Source organism: Balaenoptera borealis (genome assembly GCF_965194805.1).
Source record: "Balaenoptera borealis genome assembly, chromosome: 6".
Taxonomy (NCBI): Eukaryota; Metazoa; Chordata; class Mammalia; order Artiodactyla; family Balaenopteridae; genus Balaenoptera; species Balaenoptera borealis.
Genome location: NC_138863.1, coordinates 13,251,768 through 13,268,796, shown reverse-complemented (window position 1 = coordinate 13,268,796; position 17,029 = coordinate 13,251,768).

The window sequence follows — 17,029 nt, the reverse complement described above, 5'->3', positions numbered from 1 at the left end:
AAGAATGTGCTTTTTAAGAGCTTGCTAGAAGCTGCTGTGACTCTCAGAGCTGCTCATGCTTTCTGCTGCCACAGTCTTAGGAGAACAATTGATTTTCCTCTCTTCTGCTTTCAGGATCTTGCATGAGTGCCAAGGACTGTGGGAAATGTAGTTCCTGGATTTGTCTTCATCCCAGGCAAGTTCTTAGAGAAGGAGATGGTAGTGATGTTGAGTTGTTACCAGCCCATCTGGAATCATAAGCAAAGTCTGGAATATGAAAGATCTTGTGTGAGATTTTAAACATTTTTGTTTCTATTCCAAGAGCAATGAGAAGACATTGGCAGGTTTTAAGAAACGTGTGATATCATTACATTTGCATTTTTTAAATCTTTGGCTACAGTGTGGAGTTTGGGATGGCAAGAAAACCAGTTAGGAAAAAATACAGCTTTAGTCCAGGAAAGAAGTTGATGGCCATTTATTTGGGTAGAGTAATGAAGATATACAGAAGATATATAGACAGGCTTAAGAGTCATCTAGGATATAAGAGTACCTGGACATGGCAGTAGACTGAATTTGAGAGATGTAAATGATCAGTTTATGATGCTTATTGGTTTACATTGTCATTAATTAAGATAGGAAATAATAGTAGACAGCCCGCGTGGGACAGGGTAGCTGCTTTGGAGGTAGGCTATGACTTTAGGTCACATATGATGAATTTGAGTTGCCTTTGAGGTGCTATGTGAGAATACAGAACAGGCAATGCACTATGTCACACTGTAGGCTTTGGGAGGGCTTGCAATCTTTCTTTTCCTCCTGGCTTTTTGAAGCTTAGGTAAGCAAGGAGCCTGGAAATCCACGTATCACTCAGCCTCCCATGGGCATGGAGCGTGATCTACTTTATTATGGGAAACTGAGTGACCCAAAGTTTCTCACGTAATATGTACAAACTCTGAGGACAACCCTTAAATTAAATAAAATTTTATGTTATTTGTAATGTTCCTATAAGGAAGTTTTGCCTCTCCTTGCATCTCCATTTATTTATTTATTCATTTGTTTATATCAGTATGGACTTCGTTTTATGCATTTTATACTTTGGCTTATAGCCCATTACTACATTATTTTATGCATAAATTATTCCAATTTTAAAATCCAATCTGAGATTTTTTCAGATTGACGTTTGTGTCCCTGTGAAATGCCTCTGTCCTCTTGTTTTTTGAGTACTGACTTCTTCTACAAGATGATTACAAGCTACAAGAGTTTTCTGGGTCCCAATACTAGAACCAGCCATTTCTCTAAGGAGCCTGCATTCTTTTTACTGGAGAACAATATTTTAAAACCAAGATCTGAGCGTTGGTATCCCTTTCCTTTGGCCTGAAATACTTCCCTTATCTTGTCTTGCATGGCAGGGCTGCTGGTGATGAATTCTATCCACTTTTGTACATCTGGTGACTCTTAGCTTGGCCTCTTATAGTTTTCTCACGTGTACATGCTGATCAACATTGTGTGAAAACTTATGAAAACCTTCTGCAGGTTTCCAGAGCTCTCTCTGTGAAGACTTCTCTCTCCATTCCGGTCATCTGCTTCACAAATTCCAGCTGCCCTGGTCTTACTCAATTCTCAAGTTGGTTTCCTTGAATCAGAGAGGCTGTGAGGCTCTGTTTTGGTTTCCCTTTCTTGCCCTTCAGTGTATAAACACTCAGGCAGTAATCTGGGGCAAACGGAAGGCTCCCCACGTTTGCTTGCCCTCCCCAGGGGTCACCAACAAGAGCTGCTCATTGCTCAAAAACTACTTGTCTGAAAGTAGTTCTGAAAATCACCGTTATTTTGTCTGGCTTTCTATTTATTTAAGGCAGAAAGGTAAGTTGGCTTCCCGTTACTCCATCTTTGTTGGAAGTAGAATTTCCTCTGCTTTTTATTTATATTGTTTTCAATGAAGATATGAAACTTCAGAAAAATGTTAACAATCAATCTTGAAAGAGATTTAATTTAAATTATAATAAACATATATTTTATTAAACAGATCCAGGAATAGTCTATATTTGTGTGAATTAGAAAAAGACACCCTTGCATAAAAACACTTTATTTAGCATTTGGGAAATTGTCAGAATATACACATTTTGCTAGCACAATACCCATTACTGCTATATGCTGGAAACTTTCCATGATGATATAAAAATCTATGTTGTCTTCAAAACAAATGTTATGCTCCAAATTTTTCTTGTATTCAACCTTTACCTTCCTTGAGGTCCTAGAAAAAATTTTGGAAGTGAGAAGGTTAGAGTAGAGGGAATTAAAAACATGCAAAAATGTCTGTAGTTTCACTGGAGGAAGTCAATAAATCGAGGTTCACATGTCCTGTTCATTGCAACGTCTAATTTTAAAACTCTAAATGTGTCTAATCAATAAAGAATAATATGGTATTAGTAAAAATTTTCTGTAAAAAATAAAAAATATAGTTTGTTTTCCATATCTGTGAGTCTGCTTCTTTTTTGTTATATTCACTAGTTTGTTGAATTTCTAAAATTACACATATAAGTGATATCATATGATATTTGTCTTTCTCTGTCTGACTTATTTCACTTAGCATAATACCCTCCAAGCCTATCCATGTTGCTGCAAATGGCAAAATTTCATTCTTTTTTTATGGCTGAGCAGTATTCCATTATATATATGTATTTATACCACATCTTCTTTAACCATTCATCTGTCGATGGACATTTAGGTTGTTTCCATGTTTGGCTATTGTGAATACTGCTGCTATGAACAAAGGGGTGCATGTATCTTTTTGAATTATAGTTTTTCATAAAGACTTAAACGTGACACCATAAAACCCCTAGAAGAGAACACAAGCAAAACCTTCTCTGATATAAATCATACCAATGTTTTCTTGAGTCAGTCTCCCAAGGCAATAAAAAAAAAAAAATAAATAAATGAACAAATGGGGCCTAGTCAACTTACAAGGTTTTGCACAGCAAAGAAACCATAAACAAAATGAAAAGACAGCCTACAGAACGGGAGAAAATATCTGCAAATGATGTGACCAATAAGGACTTAATTCCCAAAATATACAAACAGCTCATACAACTCAATAACAACAACAAAAATCCCCTATCCAAAAATGGGCAGAAGACCTAAATAGACATTTCTCCAAAGAAGACATACAGATGGCAAATAGGCACGTGAAAATATGCTCAACATCACTGTTTATTAGAAAAATTCAAATCAAAACTACAATGAGGTACCTCCTCACACCAGTCAGAATGGCCATCATTAAAAAATCTACAAATAACAAATGCTGGAGGGGTGTGGAGAAAAGGGAACTCTCCTACACTGTTGGTAGGAATGTAAGTTGGTGCAGCCACTGTGGAAAACAATATATAGGTTCCTCAGAAAACTAAAAATAGAATTACCACATGATCCAGCAACCCCACTTTTTGGCATATATCCAGACAAAACTATGATTCAAAAAGATGAGGTTTTTAAATGTAAGAAAATATTGTCTTGAAATCAGTGCTGATAAATTTGAAAAGATGAGATATCAGTTAAAATGAAATAAATGAAATTTTCTCCATAGAAAATGTGAACAAATTCCTCATCCCATTTAAAAATAGAAGTTTACTAAGTTGGCAAATTAAAAATTAAATTCTAAAAGAGGATACAGATCCCTACAGCAATTAACAGAAACCTTTAGAAATGCCTGTTCACCATACCAAAACTTAACTGAAGGTGATCTGCAATGGACTGTTTGGGTCCCACCCCAAATTCATAGGTTGAAATCATAACCACCATGTGATGGTATTGGGAGGTGAGGGCTCTGGGAGATAATTAGATCATAACATTGGTGCCCACATGAATGGGATTAGTGCCTTTATAAAAAGGACCCTAGAGAGCTCTCTCACCCTCTTTCTGCCATGTGAGGATACAATAAAAGTCCTCAATTTGCTATTCTATGGAGAGTGCTCACCAGAATCCTACAGTTCTGGCACCCTGATCTCAGATGTCCAGCTTCCAGAACTGTAGGAAATAAAATTCTACTGTTTATAAGTCACCCAGTCTATGGCACTTTGTTGTAGCAGCCTGGACTGGCTAAAGACTATCTGAAAGAGGGAGGATGATCTAGAGTGACAACTCACACAGGAGAGAGAGTGAGAGAGATAGAGAGGGAGACAGACAGAGATGACAAACAGAGGAGACAGAGAGAGAGAGAAAGTATAAAGAAGAGAAAGAAAATTCAGTAATCCACAATAGAAGAGATACAATGATCTTCCAAATTAATCCACATATTTATTTTTAATTTTATTTAAAATGCTAGTGGAATTTTAATACGAACAGGACTTTAACAAGATTAATCTACAATACATCTGAAAGAATAATGAAGTGAGAATAACCAAGATAATGTTGAAAAAGAAAAATAAGTAGATTATTTTCCACAAGAGAGACAGCCAAGACCAAGACAAGTTAAATATCTTGCTCAGTCATTTTTCTTGTCACTGGTAGGGTCGATATATAAATTAAGACTTTTTTCAAACTCCAAATCTATTGTACAATCTAGTGTGATGTGTAAAAATGTGGTAGAGGCTAGGATGGCTCCAAAATCCGGGCTGAGCCACTAGCTTGGGGAGTGTTGGCCTGAGTAAGCTATTTCACAAAGGTTATACCCCTTCCCCAGGGGCAGCCCACATCCATGACCTCATGCATCCAGGAGTGCAGAGACCCATCCCTGGCCTCAATCTTGGACAACGCTGAAGGGTCATCCTAGCTGAGTGCCTCTTGTGGGACCAGCTGAGACCATTTTGCAAACTCATTGCATTCAACTTCATCTTCTAACCAATTCTTCTTCCCTCAATCCTTAATGGGTGCTGTTCCTGTGAGTATTCTTCAATTAACTTTCTGCCTACAAATCTTTGTCTTAGAGTACACATGTATGGGGAACCTGGCCTTATATATTTGATGCCAAGAGTGGTTCCAGGAAGCAGATTTAAAAACAGGAATTCAGAGCTGATTCACTCTTGGCCAGCTGGCAATGTGGATCACATCCCTGGTAGGTAGAGCACCGGTGAACTCTGACCTGCTGTAGCAAAACAATTGTTATAATGTTCCCTGGTGATGAACTGAAATGGGAGGTTGGGGAAGGTAATGCATTGGCTACTGCAATATCTCAAATGTTTGAGAGGTTTGGGGGAAGTAGCAATTATAAGGACAATGGAATCAGAGTACTGTTGATGCATTGGACAAAGACAATGAAAGGCTGATGGTAATTAATCAACAATTCAAGGTAAAATGTGAAAATCAGAGGGCCTATTTGGCAGCACATAAAAAGAGTCCCATATTTTGCAGCTGGGGGCCAGAATAAGCTGAGCATCGGGCCAGGGTATAATTATGAGTAGCAGAGCATCAGAGAAGGTTGAAAATTCTAATTCTCATCCTTAACAAGTTTGCTATAGCCAAGGTCAGGGTCATGGTTGGCAATGTCTGAAACCTGAGAATTGAGATGGGGACACCTGAAATGAATATACTAGAACCTTGAAAACCCTAGATACCCCTAAATACACTAGGTCTGCAGAAATGGTCCACTCCTGCTAATCAAAATCTTCTACTCTGCACCAGCTTGAGGATATAGAAGCTGCTACCTTGCAAGTCAGGATCTATCTCTACCTCTGCTTCTGGATACCAGACTAATAACTGGGGTTATTACAAGATAACCTGGTCAGTGTATTCTAGTATATTCTCCTAAAAGAGGAAAGGGTTATTTCCAGGTAGAGCTACAAAACCTAGTCAACATATAACAGCAGGATCCAGGAACATATGTATGGGACTGGACAGAATTTTACTCCCTAACAAAGCTGGGAAACAATGCAAATACGCTCCTATGTTGGCTCTTGCAAGCTTGGAGAAAGTTAAGTCTTGCTCTAAGTGCAAAAGAAATGCCAGGACGGTTATACAAACAATAGAGGAAGAAATGCAAAGCCCAAAGACGTGGCATGCTAGAATTAATATAATACCTAAGGCCAGAAAATCAACTCTATTCTGTGAGAGGGCCCAGGGAATACTCCATTTATTGATATAAGATTGTGCTGGTGAGAGGAATACCATTGTCACCATCAGGGAGAATTTAAGTAGTGGCTGTCCCCTGTAGTAGGGAAAATGGTAGAGATACTGAATAGAACTGTTTTCCCTGATTAAAGTGAGGTAATGGAGTCCCCAAATAATAGAGACAGGTGGTGGCACTCAACCCTCAGAAGCAAGGTGTGCATATTTACCATAATGAGCAGCACATCAAAGTGGCAGCCAGGCTGGCCTGTCCTGCAGATAGCTATCGAGATGGTTAGCAGAATGTGGCTTTGCTTAAGGACAGACAGGATCTTGTTCAACATATACAGTCAAAAGCACTCCCAATGCAGGGGCAGGGGGCACGGGTTCGACCCCTGGTCAGGGAACTAAGATCTTGCATGCCACATGGTGTGGTCTAAAAAAAAAAAAAAAAAAAAATATATATATATATATATATATATATATATATATATTATAGATGTATACAGTCAAAAGCAATCAAAGACGGATAACAAGGAAGCTTAGGGCAATAAAATATTATAATCTTTTGTCCAGTTTCTGACTTGAGTCAGTTCTCAGACTCAGAACCCATTTCTAGAAAAGGAGGATGGGTCCCCATTCATCAGAACTGATGTAACAACTGCCTCCATTGAAGGTCCAACAGACAAACAACAGTAATAGATAACAGCCACTTCGATATGGGACCATTCCTCAAAGCAACAGGTCAACCACTGGTGACAAATTGATCACGTTGGACTCCTTCTACCCTGGAATGGGCAATGATTCATCTTGACTGGAAATGATACTTATTCCTGGCATGGGTGTGTCTTTCTTGTCTTTATGGCCATTATTGAAGGCCTACAGTATTTGACCCACTGACAGTCTTTGACACAGTATATCTCATACAGTTATCCCAGGCCAAGGGACCCAGTCTACAGCAAAGGAGGTACAGTCATGGACCTGTTACCAAGGTCTTATCTCATAACACATCACACAGAAACTGCTGGGCTGATAGATCAATCATGCATCTAAAATCTGACTTCTAATATCATGTTGTACAAAGTAAGACATTGTGTATCACATTGGTTTTTTAAAGACATGACAATTATGAACATTATTTTACTATAAAATTTATACTATTTTATTTGTATACTTTTCTCATAAGCAGGAAAAATTATATCTCTCTTAAGCATAAAATGAATGTATTGGTAGATATATAAGAAACTAACAGGAGTGAAGGAAAAGCATAATATTGTTTGGAAATAACAGAAACTAGTAAGAGTCAATTTAGGGCAGGGGTCCTCAACTCCTGGTCTGCAGACCAGTACCGGTCCGTGGCCTGTTAGGAACAGGGCCACACAGCAGGAAGTGAGCAGCAGGCGGGCGAGTGAAGCTTCACCTGCCACTCCTCATCGCTCCCCATCACTCGCATTACCACCTGAACCAGCCCCACCCACACCATCCGTGGAAAAATTGTCTTCCACGAAACCAGTCCCTTGTGCCAAAAAGGTTGGGGACCACTGATTTAGGGGAATCTCAAAATATAAGTTATCTGACATTATGGCTCTGATGCCTTCACTGGAGGAATCAACTCATTCTATTTCTTCAGTGCTTAATGCATTTTGCTATGCTCACATTTCAAAGTGCTTGGGAAGAGAGGCCAATTTCTATCACTTAGGACATGTTTCTGCAACATGGACTTTATTAGGCAGGAAGAGGTGTGATTTGTCAAAGTCCCTGGGGTTCTCTTTGGTTTTTATAATGGGAGGGCACCATAATTTACCACATAAACAAGACAACACACAATGAGGGGAGATGTAATTCCCCAGAGGAAATCATGCTGCCATTAGTTAAGAGAGAAACAGTCCTAGATGACTAGAAACACAGCAGTTGCCCTCTGATGTACATATAACCACCCTTTAAAGTAACCATTCAATTATTTCCGGTCAATATATGTGCTGTTGCTCTCACCACTATTATTCAACATAGTTTTGGAAGTTTTAGCCACAGCAATCAGAGAAGAAAAAGAAATAAAAAGAATCCAAATCGGAAAACAAGAAGTAAAGCTGTCACTGTTTGCAGATGACACGATACTATACATAGAGAATCCTAAAGATGCTACCAAAAAACTACTAGAGCTAATCAATGAATTTGGTAAACTAGCAGGATAGAAAATTAATGCACAGAAATCTCTTGCATTCCTATACACCAATGATGAAAAATCTGAAAGAGAAATTAAGGAAACACTCCCATTTACCATTGCAACAAAAAGAATAAAATACCTAGGAATAAACCTATCTAAGGAGACAAAAGACCTGTATGCAGAAAACTATAAGACACTGGTGAAAGAAATTAAAGATGATACAAACAAATGGAGAGATATACCATGTTCTTGGATTGGAAGAATCAGCATTGTCAAAATGACTATACTTACCCAAAGCAATCTACAGGTTCAAAGCAATCCCTATCAAAGCACCAATGGCATTTTTCACAGAACTAGAACAAAAAATTTCACAATTTGTATGGAAACACAAAAGACTCCGAATAGCCAAAACAATCTTGAGAAAGAAAAACGGAGCTGGAGGAATCAGGCTCCCTGACTTCAGACTATATTACAAAGCTACAGTAATCAAGGCAGTATGCTACTGGCACAAAACCAGAAATATAGATCAGTGGAACAGGAGAGAAAACCCAGAGATAAGCCCACACACATATGGTCACCTTATCTTTGATAAAGGAGGCGAGCATATACAGTGGAGAAAAGACAGCCTCTTCAATAAGTAGTGCTGAGAAAACTGGACAGCTACATGTAAAAGAATGAAATTAAAACACTCCCTAACACCATACACAAAAATAACTCAAAATGGATTAAAGACCTAAATGTAAGGCCAGACACTATAAAACTCTTAGAGGAAAACATAGGCAGAACACTCTATGACATACATCACAGTAAGATCCTTTTTGACCCATGTCCTAGAGAAATGGAAATAAAAACAAAAGTAAACAAATGGGACCTAATGAAACTTCAAAGCTTTTGCACAGCAAAGGAAACCATAAACAAGGCGAAAAGACAACCCTCAGAATGGGAGAAAATATTTGCAAACGAATCAACGGACAAAGGATTAATCTCCAAAATATATAAACAGCTCATCCAGCTCAATATTAAAGAAACAAACAACCCAATCCAAAATGGGCAGAAGACCTAAATAGACATTTCTCCAAAGAAGATATACAGATGGCCACGAAGCACATGAAAAGATGCTCAACGTCACTAATTATTAGAGAAATGCAAATCAAAACTACAATGAGGTATCACCTCCCACCAGTCAGAATGGCCATCATCAAAATATCTGCAAACAATAAATGCTGGAGAAGGTGTGGGGAAAAGGGAACCCTCTTGCACTGTGGGTGGGAATGTAAATTGATACAGCCACTGTGGAGAACAGTATGGAGGTTCCTTAAAAAACTAAAACTAGAACTACCATACAACCCAGCAATCCCACTACTGGGTATAGACCCTGAGAAAACGATAATTCAAAAAGAGTCATGTACCACAATGTTCATTGCAGCTCTATTTACAATAGCCAGGACATGGAAATAACCTAAGTGTCCATCGACAGATGAATGGATAAAGAAGATGTGGCACATATATACAATGGAATATTACTCATCCATAAAAAGAAACAAAGGTGAGTTATTTGTAGTGAGGTGAATGGACCTAGAGTCTGTCATACAGAGTGAAGCAAGTCAGAAAGAGAAGAACAAACACCATATGCTAAAACACATATATATAGAATCTTAAAAAAAAAAAAAAAAAGGTTATGAAGAACCTAGGGACAGGACAGGAATAATGACACAGATGTAGAGAATGGACTTGAGGATACAGGGAGGGGGAAGGGTAAGCTGGGACGAAGTGAGAGAGTGGCATAGACTAATATACACTACCAAATGTAAAATAGATAGCTAGTGAGAAGCAGCTGCATAGCACAGGGAGATCAGCTTGGTGCTTTGTGACCACCTAGAAGGGTGGGATAGGGAGGGTGAGAGGGAAATGCATGAGGGAGGATATATGGGGATATACGTATATGTATAGCTGATTCACTTTGTTATAAAGCAGAAACTAACACACCATTGTAAAGCAATTGTACTCCAATAAAGATGTTTAAAAAAAAAGAAAAATATATGTGCTGTTGGACATATCGACTGACAAGAAAATCCTGCTTGCTAGTCCAGCACCACTTTCTTCTTCTTTCATCAGCTGCATGGAAGATGGACAAAGGCCATGGTACATTATTGCCTCTGCCCGCCATCTCATGTTGCCATCTTGGGCAACGCTGGCTTCTAATGGGAATGCCCCATGATTTCTCTGGTACTGATGAGTGCTATGGCCTTCGAGTTGTCAGAAAGGCAGTCCATTATATGAAGTCTTCATTATGCCAAAATTACATAACAGTCCATGCCGATTTTGTTTTTTTTGAACCTTCTTTCCCCTGAAACTTTTTCCCATCACTTCTTTATCTTCTTTCCCTTGGAAGTGATAGAAAAGTTTGTACCTGGATGTTGAAGAGATACAGTTTTGAATCAGAGAGTGAAAATGGCTCTGTTGGTTTCTGCATGCAGCCCTCCTGGATGGAATATACAAGTTCCCAGGGTGCAGTGGGAGCTGTGTTCAGAGTGGGGAGCATCTATAGCAAACTCTTCTGCAGCCACTGCTCTTATATCTCCTTCGGCCATATCCTTGTCTCTTGTCATTCACATGCTTTGTAGAAATCCTTAATCAGTTCCTTCAAGCTGTGGCATGAGTTTCTCAGTCTTTCCCCAGGTCCAGCATAAATAAATCAAGGCTCCTTATTGGTATTAAAAAAGAATTCTCTCTTGTACAAGAAAGTTTAATAAGGTTCTCTTAAAAATTGTTCATTGCTGATTGTGGTTCAATTCATAAACATAATATCTGCACTCTAAATTTTAGGTAAAGCCAAGTCTACTTTTATGGAATAACCGGAAAAGCAGCAGTAAGAAAATAGCATTGAGCTGGCAGGAAATTATTCAAGCTGTTCATGCCTCCCTCCCCAAGCCAGTGTTTCAAGAGAAAAGCAAAATAGAGTTCCCTGATAAGAAATGTGTTTTGCTGAAGGACAATGAAATCATGCTAAACTTAATGAGAATGTTTTAAAATTGTTCCTATTTCCTCTTTCAGGTGATGCTTGAAACACATTTATTCTATTCTCTTGATACTGTGACAGGAAAGAAATTGTAATATTACTTCTACTACCTAAGGAAAAGTAGCTCATTAGCTAGTTTTGACTTTTAGACTATTCTCGAATCATTCTCTTAGGGCACAATTCTCTTCCTTATTTTCAGTGACAGAGAAGTAAGGCCATTGCACGATCACCATTATCGTTAATGACTCTTCTAATGATTGGATGCCTGATACTTCTAATTTTTATTTTAGAAAACACTCCTACTACTGGGACTAAATCTCTTTATTGTTCACTGTAAATTTTGCCTGAGACATTTGCTTTTATTTAAAGAGGCTTAAATAAGTAAATAATACATAAATGTTCAGAATACAGTTTCAAGTGGACTGAAGTCAAACAGACAATTATGTTTTCAAAAGAAGAATGTAATAAGTAATAGTGTTTACTGTATAATACAATATCAATAAAAATTATCTCATTAAAAATAGAAAATATAAAATGGATGAGTGACTGAAGAACAAAGTTTATATAAAAAGATATTTGGGAGAACTAATACTGATGCAACTTATGTTTGCATTTATAGGTGTTTTGTAAGCATGACAATGAACATTTTGGTTTCTGATATACCTATTAATTTAATGCTAGGATAATTAAGCTGATAATTTAGGAGCTTTGTAAATTTATAAAATCATTTTGTTTTTAATGACCTGTTGTCAGTAAGACATAGACTTTTGTAGTTTTTCTAGTTGTTATGATGGATATGAATCCAACGAAGTCCTGGTTTCTGCCAAATTGATCCACCTTGTGGTTAAATGAGCAGATTTGTGAGATAGATAGCAGGGATCATGGGTATAGTCCATAATTATGGAATAAAATTGAACAAGTTGGTGGATGAAAGAGTCAAGTCCACACCCCTGACATACTGATACTTATGCTCTATACAGTTTGGTGGAGTTGAGATCTTTTTCAAATGGAGAATTTCAGGCCAAGTGCTGTGAAACTCATTTCTTCTTCATTAGCCATTGAATTCTTATAGTTTGCTTTCCATGTTTCTGCTGACCTTGCCTAGGCATTGTGAAAAGATTGTTACAAGAATATGCAACTAAGACATTTCTCTCTCATCATAAATTATGCCATGCCATTCCTTTGCAAGATGAAATGGCTTCCTAATTCACTTGAGAAAAAAATATAAACTCCTTATAATGTGCCAAGAATGGTCTGCAAATAAGGCTAACAACAATTTTTCTCATTAATTTCTGTTTTCCTTACACTTGAATCCAGACTATCCTTGTGACTTTTTTTTGATCAAGAAATTGTGACAGAAATGACATTATGCCTATTACAGACCTAGGCTTCAGGACACCTTGTACCATATAACACCAGCTACCAAAGACGTCCAACTACTTTACTGCAGAGAAAGGTCTTGTGGAGAGAAAGAGAGAGAGAGTGAGGCCACTTGCTGGTTGATAGACCATAAAGGCAAAGAGAGAGAAGCCCAGATAGCCTCTGGCTCTTCCATCCACCTCAGCTAAGCCACTAGGCAAGAGAGTGAAGCCATTCAGACTCTCTAGGCCCACTTGAGCCACACCAGTGAAGACTGTGTGGAACCAAGAGGAACCATCCTGCTGAGCCCTGCCCACATTTCAGAATTATGGCAAATGAATTATTGTTGTAGATTTAAGACACAGAGAGTTGGAGTGGTTTGTTACACAGAGGTAGATAATTGATGTATCAATACTATGGCCTTCCAAGCTTTTCCTGCTCTGACTCCTGCCCACCTCCCTAGCCTTTTCCACCATTCTCCTCTAATTCAGGGGTCAGCAACCTACAGCTTGATGGCAATATCCTGCTTTTATAAACAAAGTTTTATTGGAATATATGTTGTCTACTGCTGCTTTCATTCTACAACAGAGAGCTGAGTAGGTGCAACAGAGACATAGCCTATAAAATCTAAATGATTTACCATTTGGCCATTTATAGAAAAAAACTGCTGATCTACGTTCTAGCTGGCCAAGCTCCTCCCACATTGGCTAACTTTCACTTCTACAAAAAACCACAAGCACTTTCCTGTCTGAGGGCCACTCAATATACTAGTCTCACAGCCTGCGATGCACATTCCCTGGGTCCTTAGATGTCTGGTTCCTTTACATCCTTCTTCTCTGAGGTCAAATATCACCTTCTCTGGGAGGCTTTTCTGGGCTATCTGATTCAAAGCCACCCCACACCGTGCATTCCTGCACACTCCAAATTATCCTACAGCACATAATTCTGTTTATTTGCTTCATAGTGCTTATAAAAAAAAAACTAAAATGATCTTCTTTACATATTTATATCTTTATTAATTTTCCACCTCTTCTTGCCAAGATAAAACTTATGGGTAAATGAGTGTGACATCAGCAGGATGGTGAAATAGAGAGGTTCCTGATTTTGGTGTCCCACACAGTGGGCAACTAGTAAATAGCCATAGAGAAGATGTCTTTGAAGATCCCGAACCAGTGTGAGGCTGAAGCACCACTTTGGACCACAAAAACCTGAGAAAAACTGCATTTGAAGGGTAAGGGGAATGGTTTCACTTTGATCACATTGCCACTCCCCTAGGCTGGCATCAAGGAGCTTCCCCCTGGACCTACAGATTCTTCAGTGGAAAAGAAGAGCCCAATGTGGACATTCAGTTTCACCAGCATTCCAGGATGCTTCTTGGGAGATCCACTTAGATACCACCTCCTAGGGATCACCAGGAGAGTCAGTTAGAGACCAGGAAAGGGGATGGGGCTCACAGCAATGAGTGTGCAGCAGATCTTGGCAGACCACGTCCCTATTGGCCGAGGTGCCCGAGCAGAGATCCCAATCAGTAATCCAAAACCTCCCAACAACAAAAAGCCCAGAACAAGATGGCTTCATGGGTAAATTCTACCAAACATTTAAAGAATTAACACCAATCTTTCTCAAAATCTTGCAAAAAATTGAAAAAGAAGGAACCCTCCCAAACCCATTTTATGAGGAGGCTAGCATTACCTTGATAAGGTAATGCTTATCCAAAGCCAGATAAGGATGTTACAGGAAAGGAAAACTACAGGCCAATATCCCTGATGAATATCAATGCAACAATTCTCACCAAAATACTAGCAAACTTAATTCAACAGTACAGTTGGCCCTCCATATCTGTGGGTTCTACATCTGAGGATTCAACCAACTGTGGATTGAACTATTAGGAAAAAATTCCAGAAAGTTCCAAAAAGTAAAACTTGAATTTGCCACATACCAGCAACTATTTACATAGCATTTACAACTATTTACACAGCATTTACATTGTATTAGGTATTATAAGTCATCTAAAGATGATTTAAAGTATATAGGAGGATGTTTATAAGTTATATGCAAATACTATGCCATTTTATATAAAGGACTTCAGCACCCACCATATGGTATCACTTTTATGTGGAACCTAAAAAAATCTAACTTATGGAAACAGAGAGTAGATTGGTGGTTGCCAGGGTCTGAGGGGTGGGGGAAATGGGGAGATATTGCTCAAATGGAACAAACTTCTAGTTATAAGGTAACTAAGTTCTAGGGATCTAAGGTACAGCATGGTGATTACAGTTAACAATACTCTATTGCTGTGGTGGGCGAGAGGACATGTGAGTGACAAAATGTTGCCTGCCATGTTGGTAAACAAAGGATGCTGCAGCCATCTAGCCACTAGAGCTGCCCCGAGGGTGAGCCCTGAGGGAACTCAGGATAGAAATAGGATGTCCGCTATCCAGCCCTCAGGCCCTGCAGCTACCCCCCAGGGGTGCACCCCGAGGAGACTCAGGATGGGAAAACACAGGATACTGGCCCCAGATAGCTGAGGTGCATATCAAAGGAATGATTTCAATGAGCTCAAGACTTTTGCATCTTCCCATACACAGAAAAGCAGTAAATTCTTTGACTTGAGGTGTCTGGTTTCCTTTAATTAATAGTAATCTGTAAGCACCTGGTCTTGGTTGTAAAAACCCCTACATTGGGAGCGGTCCCTCAGAGCTATCTGAGAGGATGCATCCCGGGGCTTAAGTCCTCAGTTTTGTCTGCCAAGTAAAACCTAATTCTCAACTTTTAGGTTGTGCGGTCTTTTTTGTTTTTTGTTTTCAGTCGACAGAGAGTAGGAGTCCTTTTGCACGACTTGAGCTCTCTGGTGGTGTGTTGCAGCTTCACCCCTGGCTCACAGCTTCTTCGCAGCCCTCCTCATGTTCACCCTTCACGTCTTGGTATTGATATTCAGATGCCCCAGACAGACAGATGCACAGGCTGCTATCACTAATAATTATAAGTTATTAACATGAATGTGGCCCCCTAGCTCTGCAGCTGATCTGGAAGGCCAAGTGCTACACGTCGTTTCCCTTTTCCCTTCACTCTCTCTGCTCTGCTCTTGGGCCTCCCAAATAGTATCAGCAATTTCATTCTTGCCTTGGGATTCTGCTTTCTAGAAGACCCAGGCTGACAGTCTAATGAAAAGAATATAATGTTCCTTTTCCATATGTCATTCAACACAAAACTAGACTATATTTCGATGTAAATTCCTACTCAGGCATGTTTATGAAAACTATAGAAAAAGTGTATCATTAGAGAAGCATGTATAATTATATTAGAATTAAGAGGAAGAAAAGATGAATTCCAAATGGTAAATATCAGGTCATGTGTCAGGGACTATAAATGCATAGGAAGATGCTGTAGGATCTGAGACAGAGTGAACAGAGGAGAGGACGTGGGCACGCTCAGTGCATTCGGGGAAGGAGAGGATGTGGGCACGCTCAGGGCATTCGGGGGAAACCAGTGTCACAGGAACCTCAAGCCCCACGTTAGAGATAAAACAACAACAACAATTAAAGCTTCCTATTAATTCCAACAAATATTTTTAACTTAGTAGATATTTACATAACATACTGGAAGAAAATAAGACTTTACACATGCTTTATTAAAAATGTTTTATTGGAGTATAGTTGATTTACAATGTTGTGTTAATATGCTTTTTTTTAATTCCAGAAAGAAGTAGAATTGACTTGGAAGTCATGCTTCTTGAAGTTTTGGCCCATAGTTGGCTGTTACTCCCAGGAAAATGACTTCCAGGATGATTCTGTTCCTGTTCCTTATACCTTCACCGTGCCCACTCCACTCTCTTCCATAAAAGTGGTGCCATCGATTTTTCAGTTTCCGGGACACTGATTGTCTAGTGGGCTAGAATACTGAGACCTCCATGCACTTGAATGTCAGCCTATGATATGCTTGGCTCTCGTTCCTTCTACCTTTCTAACTGCAGTAGGAAACTCATCCCAGGCTTTCTGTCCTGGAGCAGGCCCTTCCATGTGGTTGGTAAGACTGTAGAAATTCGAGTCTGGGTTTAAGGGGAAATAGGTTCTTTAGTCTCTAAACATTCCAGGTTATTAAATTCTAAGGTTTGGGGGCAGATTTACCTGTGGAAGGAGACCTCATAGGCTTCTACCTCCTACCAACTTAAGTGCAGCTTAGTTTGTCAGAGTTCTTCCTTGAGATACAGAGATTCAGAAAAAAAGAATTTCAAAATGTTTGTTTTCATTCCTGTGTGCTTATCTTCATCAGGATCTTTGAAGATTCTGGCTACAGCTGGGGCTATTGCTTGATGACCTGGACATAATGATATCTTAGCCCATCAAAATCTCACCCCGGTTTCTCATATTTGCTATGGTTTCAGTAGTCCTCATGCATTTACCAAGGGAACCAGCAGTTGAGGAACAAGTACTACATGAAGAAAGCAAGGATCAGCCAACTATCTCTGCTGGTGAATG